The 8,651-nt window shown below is 41.2% G+C and overlaps 1 long non-coding RNA gene across 1 annotated transcript; it reads right to left on the reverse strand.

Moving 5' to 3' along the window:
• Positions 1–5,826: 5,826 nt before the first annotated feature.
• On the reverse strand, positions 5,827–8,332 carry LOC139072110 (uncharacterized). Its single transcript, XR_011521719.1, has 2 exons — positions 7,713–8,332; positions 5,827–7,473 (listed from the first exon to the last, which is right to left on the reverse strand). It is a non-coding gene; the product is annotated as an uncharacterized lncRNA (long non-coding RNA).
• Positions 8,333–8,651: the final 319 nt, after the last annotated feature.

Below are 8,651 nucleotides of genomic sequence, written 5' to 3' on the forward strand. Positions count from 1 at the left end.
CTTTCCCGTACACCTTAGTCCAGACCTGGGCATTTTACGGCCCGCGGGCCACATCCGGCCCTTTGGTTGACTTTGACCGGCCCGCGTAAGGTTAATTGGAAATTACAAAATAAATGTATTTTCTCATTTTACCTCATGCATGGGCTAAGGCTGCATTGCTTTTATTTTGAAGTTGTTTTTTACGTGCACAATGACGCAATACGTATAGCAACAAGTGCCCGCGGTTGACATGGTGATTGTAGCCTGAGAAATGTCCGCTCATGCAAAAAAAAAAAAGAAAGATGCCGAATGCAGGATTTTCAACAAAAATTGGACTGCTAAGTATTTTTTTTACTGAAGTCGGAGGTAAAGCCATGTGTTTGGTTTGCGGGGAGGAGATTGCCGTGTTTAAGGACTACAATTTGAGTCGGCATTACGACAAGAAACACTCGAAAAAATACAAGAACTTGTCTGATGCTGAGAGTGCTCGGACATCCGAAGCTTTGCTAGCAAAGTTGCAAAAGCAGCAAGGCTGTTTTACTAAGCTTCACACATCCAGGGATGCAGCAACCAGGACCAGCTTTGTGATATCCCACAAAATAGCTAAAAACAGCAAGCCGTTTTCGGAGGGAGAGTTTGTCAAAGAGTGCATGGTGGACTCTGCCGCACTAATATGCCCTGAAAAAAAAGGCGCATTTGAGCAAATCCCGCTGTCCAGGCGAACCGTGACCAGGAGGATCGAGGACATTGCGGGGAACCTGGAGCTTCAGCTGCAACGTGAAGTGGCAAGTTTTGACTTTTTCTCATTAGACGGGAGCTGTGATGTCCGGGACACAGCCCAGCTGCTCGTATTTGTCCGGGGATAACGGACTTCAAGCTCACAGAGGAGCGGGCAGCAATGCGGTCGATGAAAGGGACAACGACAGGGAGTGATCTTTTTACAGAGGTAAATGCGTGCATGGACACTGGGATTGAAATGGGAGAGACTGTCAGGTGTCACAACAGATGGTTGTCCAAATCTTAAGCCGGGCGTACACTGTGCGACTTTTTCACTTTTTTGAGCCGATTTTCCAGTCGTGCGAGAATCCACGACATCGGGGCGAGTTTTGCGCCGAGCGGTCGTGTAGTGTACAGGGGGTTACGAGAGGCGATTAACACCACGTGACCAGCTGCCAATCAGCAGTCGTGAGGTCGCAGGGACTTCTGGTGTGTTTAATATTTTGCTCGTCCCTCGTGAGGGTATCGCACTGTTGAAGCGGCGCTGCGAGCAGCTGCGACCCAAAAAGTATCAGAACCGCTCACGGCGCATGCGCAATCTTGCATCAACGCCGGTCGCTCGCTATTTCCCTAATAACACACGCTGTTCGTTTTTGTTTCTACACGTTTTTTTTACTCACAAAGATTGTCAAGAAAGCGTGTTTGTCGTGTTCATGTCAAATTAAACTGATCACAAAACACAGATTTACTGTCTTTATTTCGTTTTCCTCATCCAACCCCCATAAATCCCCGTGTGTCCTCCTGCAGCACTCCCGAAGGACAACAGGCAAGACAAGACAAAAAAGTCTGACGTGTTGAGTAAAAACTGCTATTTTTAGCACATTTTTAGGGCCAACGTGTTGCTACCAGACGTACAGTGTGAGCAGTCAGGTCGCATACGAGAACTGGGTCGTACAGTGTGAGCACATGACTCGTGAGATCTGCTCTGCGAGGAAGTCGTACAGTTTAAGCTGAAGCTGAACGCTGCAAGTGAAAAAGTCGCACAGTGTACGCCCGGCTTTACAGGGAAAAATGTCGGACTTTTGAAACGCATGCAAGATAAAGTGACAGAAATCGATGCAGATCAAAAATAGGTGTTTTTGCATTGTATTATACACCAACATGTGTTGTGCAAGTCAGTGCTAAAAATCAACCATGTTACTGATGTTGTTACTAAAATAATAAACTTCATCAGGGCGCGGGCAATGGATCACAGACAGTTTGTCGCTCTTTTGGAGGACTCCACTGTCAGATGGCTCAGCCTGGGGAAAGTGCTGAAGAGGGTTTGGGACTCGAAAGCAGAGATTCAGGATCTCTGCTGGATTTCTACTCTTCTCTTAAGGAGGACTTTCCAAACCTGAAGAGACATGCTCAGAAGATGTTGGTTCTCTTCAGCTCTACCTACATTTGTGAACAAACATTTTCAATGATGAAGTTTACAAAATCCAGGTATAGATCCTCTCTCACTGATGATCATTTGTCAGCTGTGCTTCGCTTCTCCACCTCAGACATTCAACCTGACTGTGATGCACTCGTTAAAGCCCAGCAGAGACTAGATTTCTCTCACTGAATAAGAAAAAAATCGCTTAAAAACACAAAATAAGGTGTTTGGACCACAAATATAGGCAACTAGCAGTGAACTGGGACACTTTTTTTTAAACCTCTTTCTCAAGATCACAGTTCAGTGATTTTATTTTACAGACAATACTGCGTGTCTGTAGAATGCTAAGAACCTCTTTCCAATATTTGAAACTCAGAATGTGTTTTGGAGGGAATGTGACTGAAACTGTTAACTAATATAAGTCACAAATGTTTAACAAAAACCAAATGTGCACACTTTGTTTACCATTGCCTTGGGAAATTTGAATAAATCACATTTTTGTAAGACAACCTCACTTTTTCCTTTTTGCTCATTTATAACATATAGTCTACTCTTACCAGCTTGAAGAAACAATGGTATTTACTGCTTTTTATAAAGAAATACCATTAATATTATGCATAATTGACTTCAGCCTTTTGGCCTGGCCCTCCACAATATTTTCTATTTCTCATGTGGCCCCATGGAAAAAATAATTGCCCACCCCTGCCTTAGTCCCTAACAGTGGCAGCTGGTGAAAAATATTTTCGGTGGGGCTGTGCTATTTTTTTTTAACAAACTTGTGCTTTCTAAGCTTTGTGCACAACTTCACTATTTCCTGAATTAAGCACAGCTCTTTTATTTCCTGTCTTACATCATTGGACAAACTGATTAATCCAGGTGTGTCTGACTATTGGCACGCTGCCTTGTGGACCAAGGTTGAAAAATACTGCATTAAATTGCACATAAAATAACATGACCATAAATGGTAAATAGGCAATGCAAGAGGCAAGTAACAAAAACATTTGGTTTAATTTCAACATTTGAGTGAACACGAAAAATTATGAGCAGGTCACTGTTACAGTAATGGTAGTAAACACCACTTAGACAAAATGCCAGAAATTTACACTGTTAGGACTTATGGAAAGTGGAAACACTTTCATAGGAAATAATGTCATCAGTATCCTCTTACAAATGTCATATTTCCCACTTTTTGGGACAAATCAGAAATGTTTTATTGTCCCAAAAGCTGGGAAATTTGTTTGCTGCAGCAGAAGTGTAACAAGTAAAATGGAATCAGATTGATGTATGTACAAATTTACTTGAAATACACATTTACATGATTAAATATGTATAATAGGTATGTGTGTTGAAATTAGTTTTTACAGTTATTGCACATTAAACAATGTACATGTTATTAAACAAATGTCCCGGTTTGTGGGACAACCAAGGATTTCTGATTCTGATTGTCTTGTTTACAGAAATGTAATGTACAGCTTACCTCTGCACCCAGCTGCTGTTCTCCCTGTCCAAACGTCCTCCGTTTCTTTGTTGGCTGCTGCACTGATGCGCTGCATTCCTCAGTCAGAGAATGAATGGAGTCCCCAATGAGACACAAGTTCCACATCCACCTTCTGTGGATCCCAGCCGTTTTGAATAACAAACACAGAAAGCAATAACGCATTAGCGTGATTGCATCCAGCTAGCCACTGCTTCCTGGTGTACCAATTTTGGGAGAAGCGTCGTGTGTACAGTTTACCTCTCTCCTTCTCCTGCTGGCTTATCTTTACGTCGGGCTGATATGGTCCAAGCTCTTTGACATTAAGTTTTTCCACCATAGTTCTCCTCTCGAACGGATACTGGAGAAGAGACTGAACTGAATTCAGTGGCTGCTGAGATCCGGTATCCATGTTGTAGGCGCACTGGCGTCCATGTCTACGTCTGCGTCACGACCAAAAACGTGCTGGAGTCGAGACTCTCCGAGTTCTACCGAACACCAACGAAAGCCTTGGCGGTAGCTCTATCGCCCATCATGCTTCTGAAACGTTCTGAAACAACGTCGACGCTGATTGGATACATTCCCATTCCTACCCTTTGATTTTCTTGTCAGCATTTGGACAGCTGGTCTCGTCCTGTTTGGGCGATTGAAAAACAGCACACAGCCTCCACCGCTCGGCAGAGATCGGCAGGGATCGGCAGAGACCAATATATATATATATATATATATATATATATATATATATATATATATATATATATATGATTTATTTTTGTTGCAAAACACACAATTAACTCAGAATATGTGATTATTGTTAATTTTATTTATTTATTTTTTTAAATCAAAATTAAAAACACAGGGGAAACTGGGAGGGCGGCGCCCTATCGCCCTCTACTGGCCAGCCGCCACTGGTCCCTAAGATAACAATAAAGAGTAATGCGTTTTCCTTATTGAGAGAATTTGAAGGTCTACAGAAGTTTTGGATCACTGAGGAGTGCAACTACCTTCATAAGCTGTAAATCTTCGTCTTCTTCGTCTTCCTCCGCTTATCCGGCTTATTTAAGCTGTAAATGACATTTTAAATTATAATTGTCACTGTTTTTCCATTTATTTTGAGGTACATTTTACTTTCTCAAGCTAACAACCTTTTCATACTGCGTCATACAGAAGTCTTGAAAATAATATGTAATCTCAAGGTACTTAATGTTTACACAGGTGCAGCCTCTTGATATAAAGCTCATGAAATAAAAAGGCCATCTGCATCTTAATCCAAATCCAAACTTTTACCAAGTCTCCACACTGAAAACCTGTCATGGACTCTCATCTACTTGCTAGAGCGAGGAGCCTGACTTTGATCTCTGAAAACATTAAAAGTAACAACACCCCCTGCTTCTGCACAGAGCCCCTTCAGCAGCTTCATCATTTGAACTCTCACTTAAACACACACGCACAGATACCTTCACATCTGTTGGGTGGAGCAAAACTTCTGAAAGCTTCACTAAACAACCAGCATGTCTGACTTAGTTGGATCTAGCTTTAGGTCAAAGAAACAAGAGGTTCAATATTCCATCTTTCAGTTCTTTTTAAAACACAGAAAAGGTGTATTTACCTGCAACGTTTCATTTGCGGCTGCAAACATCATCAGGCTGACGCCGATCATTCTGTATCTGTATTCACAAATCGGCGTCAGCCTGATGATGTTCGCAGCCGCAAATGAAACGTTGCAGGTAAATAAACATTTTCTGTGTTTTAAAAAGAACTGAAAGATGATATTTGAAACTCAACACAGCAAGAACACACCAAAGATGTTTTAAAGAGGTTCAATAGGTGTATCTGTGTTTTAACAAGGATGAGATTTTCTCGAATATATATTGTACTCTACCTTCACATTTTTACAAAATAATTTTTGGAATTTCAATGGAAGTTTATTTCATCGGTTTATCTCTTGTTTTGCAAAGAACAGCATCTTGAATTTTACTGATGCCAGATATGCTTGATCTGAAAATGTCCCATTTATTATGAGATGGGGATGACAATGTTTAAAAGTGTCTCTGAGTGCCTTTTCTTCTGACAACTACAAGCCATCTACACAATTCCACATCAACTGTGTCTAAAAACACAGGACCGAAACTAACATGTTCTCATTTTCAGATCTATCCCATTATCTGGTTTCACTTTGGCTATTTCCCTCAGGGGACTGCTTTAAAGGCCCAATGTGTGATATTTCATCTTATAAGTTATCAAATTTCTTGTATCACATTCTCAAATTTGTTTTTTTTAATGATAATTCAAACAAGCATTTATTCTAAGCATTATTATTAGCTTTATATTTTAATATTTTAGACAAAAGAAGCAGACCGGTGCTCCATATGGCATGCGCCATCTTAAAATACAGTGACCTTTTAGGGACATACAACATATTAAGCTTCGCATTTGATGTTTGCGTTTTTAAATTATGTAACCTCAAAGAAACAGCAGGGGGCAGAAGTGTGCCTTGTAAGCATGCAGTCTGACAAAGTAACTAAGAAGAAGAAGAAACTAGCCACACCGTACTTCTAGCGATGGAGGGTCACACATATTCTACAAGCAAACTTGAGAAACGGGATAGTTTGTCTCATCCAAGTAAAAGAAAAAGGATTTTGAAAAGTGAACAAGACCAGCGTCATGAGAAAACCAGAGTAAATATAGGAGCAAATATACGTTGCGGCTAGGGCTGTAGCGAAGCCTCGACGAAGTCGACGGCTCGATTCTAAAAATTTGTCGACGTCAGATCCGGAAGTCGACGCACCGCGCCCACTTGTTGCATCCCCAGGAGTTTGTAAATAGAGGAGGAATCTGCCTGTTTTTCCTCTAGTTCGCCCTCTTCTCCGCCTTCACTAACATCTCCGCCAAATACCGAAGACCCGGAACAACGTCCGTCCACTACTAGATTATTTTCCTGTTTTGCCCCTTCGTCTCCCGGCAACGGACAACAACTTCCGGGGTCAGATGCGCTGCTTCGTGCCTACCGCAGATGTAGAAAATCACCGGGAGCGCTTCTCCCTTCATTAAGGAGCTTCTTTCAGACACGAGGAGAGCTGTTTTGGTGGTAGCAGTCTCTCCTCCGTGCTGGTCTGTTTGCTGCTGGGTGTTTTTGGTTTATTTAAACTTGGTAACTTGAACTTAATGTTGGTAAAGCTACTGTTAGCATCTTCGCTAACAGCTTCTTGCGTTGGGATAAGCTGTTACGTTTTGGTTTAGAGTTCATCTTTTTTGTGGTGTAGATCTCCCTTTGATTACATTTAGAGTGTTGTGGGTTTTCGGTTTAGTGTAAAATATCACCTGAGTTTGGTTTAACCCGTAACACCACTCGCCTCACGCTCTTAAGTGACCAAAACAAAGCAGCATGGAGACACTCCATCTTCTACCACCTCTCAGGCAGCAACCTGCACTCCCAAGTTCTACACGTCACCAGAACATAACCAACCAACACAATAAACGCAGTGTTATACAAAATGGAAGGCCTGTAGTGTTTATTCTCTTACAGTAAGAATTTATCAATTTTTTTGAGGAATTTATTTGAGATTTTCTGGTTTTTGTTAATTGTGCAATAGAAAAATAATCATTAGATTAATTTTCTAAATAGTCATTAGAATAGTCGACTATTCGATAAAATAATCGTCAGAATAATCGTTTTAAAAATAATCGTTTACCCCCAGCCCTAGTTGCGGCTGGTTTGAGCAAATTCGGCTCCTTCATCTTGGGATGCTTGCCCTGCTTCTGTCGCATGTCTAACACCTCTGCCTCTCTGTGCGCTGGCACACGTCTGTCCTCTCCCTCTCCCTCTTCCTCTCCCTCGTCCTCTGTCTGTCTCCACTGATGAACCATCGGATGATATCTGACTCTGTTTACGGAGAGAAAACAATTACAGACTACACTACCTTGTATATTTCCAAAATGGCAAATAGAAATATAACATTTCTCAAATAAAATGAACAAAATATTGTCATTTTTTGTAGTCAGAAGTCATCACTAACTAGCTGCCGTTTGCTATTAGCAAACATAACTGACATAAAAAAGTTTTTCTTATTCAAAACCTATTTAGATTAAATTAATAAAATAAGTTAGATGAAAACAACTAACCTGTTCGCTGACTTGAAAGCTGGAATTAGATGATGACATGCTGCCGTTTACAGCAACACGATTTTGTATTGTATTTGTTATATTTGTTAATAAAGTTTTAAATAATGATTAAAAAAACCCTTTTTGATCCTCGGGGGCTCCAATAGCTGCAATACCGACTCTAAACTGCGTGGTGCTAAAGAGTCGGATCGTTTTACTATGATTTCTGTGAATTTCACACACGGGGCCTTTAAGTGCTGGAAGCAATTGCGCCTTCTCCAGCCTAAACTGCTGCCTCAAGTTTGTCATTTATCATTCAGAAGTCTGTTTCGTTATTGGTGCCCCTTTCACTCCTACTCACTGTGATCTGCACTCACTCATTAACTGGCCATCACTCCAGTCTCACAGGATGTTACGTTAGTATCAATTTATATACAAAACAATCGTCGGTAGAAGCCCATCATCTCTTCGCTCACTACTCATCCCTTCCAACAACCAGCACAAATTACATTCCAGTAACTTCATCTCTATGGTTTTTCCCAAAGCTCGCACCTCTTTTGACCATTCCTCATTCCAGTTTACTGCTTCCAACGACTGGAATGGGCTGCAAATATCACTAAGGCTCACTATATACTTTTGTAACGTCCACAAATGGTCCGTTTTTCATGTACAGTTTTGACCTCTTCAGTATCTGGTCATATGGAGACAGGAGTCTACATTTATCGCCTATAATCTGCCAGATTCTGCCATTCCATCAGCTGGAGTCTGGGCCTCTCTGCAGCTCGGAACACATGATAACATACTGTCAACAAACTGTTCCCGTTTCAAGGCCTAAGCTTCCCTTATCACTTCTACAGGCTTCCGCATGCCTCTGAATAAAGTGACAATTTTCAGCTCATGAGTTAATCAATCGTGAAATGGAATGAACAAATGTTATATGAAATGATCAATAATGTTTTG

This window comes from Nothobranchius furzeri, chromosome 10 (assembly GCF_043380555.1).
Source record: "Nothobranchius furzeri strain GRZ-AD chromosome 10, NfurGRZ-RIMD1, whole genome shotgun sequence".
In the NCBI taxonomy this organism is placed as follows: domain Eukaryota; kingdom Metazoa; phylum Chordata; class Actinopteri; order Cyprinodontiformes; family Nothobranchiidae; genus Nothobranchius; species Nothobranchius furzeri.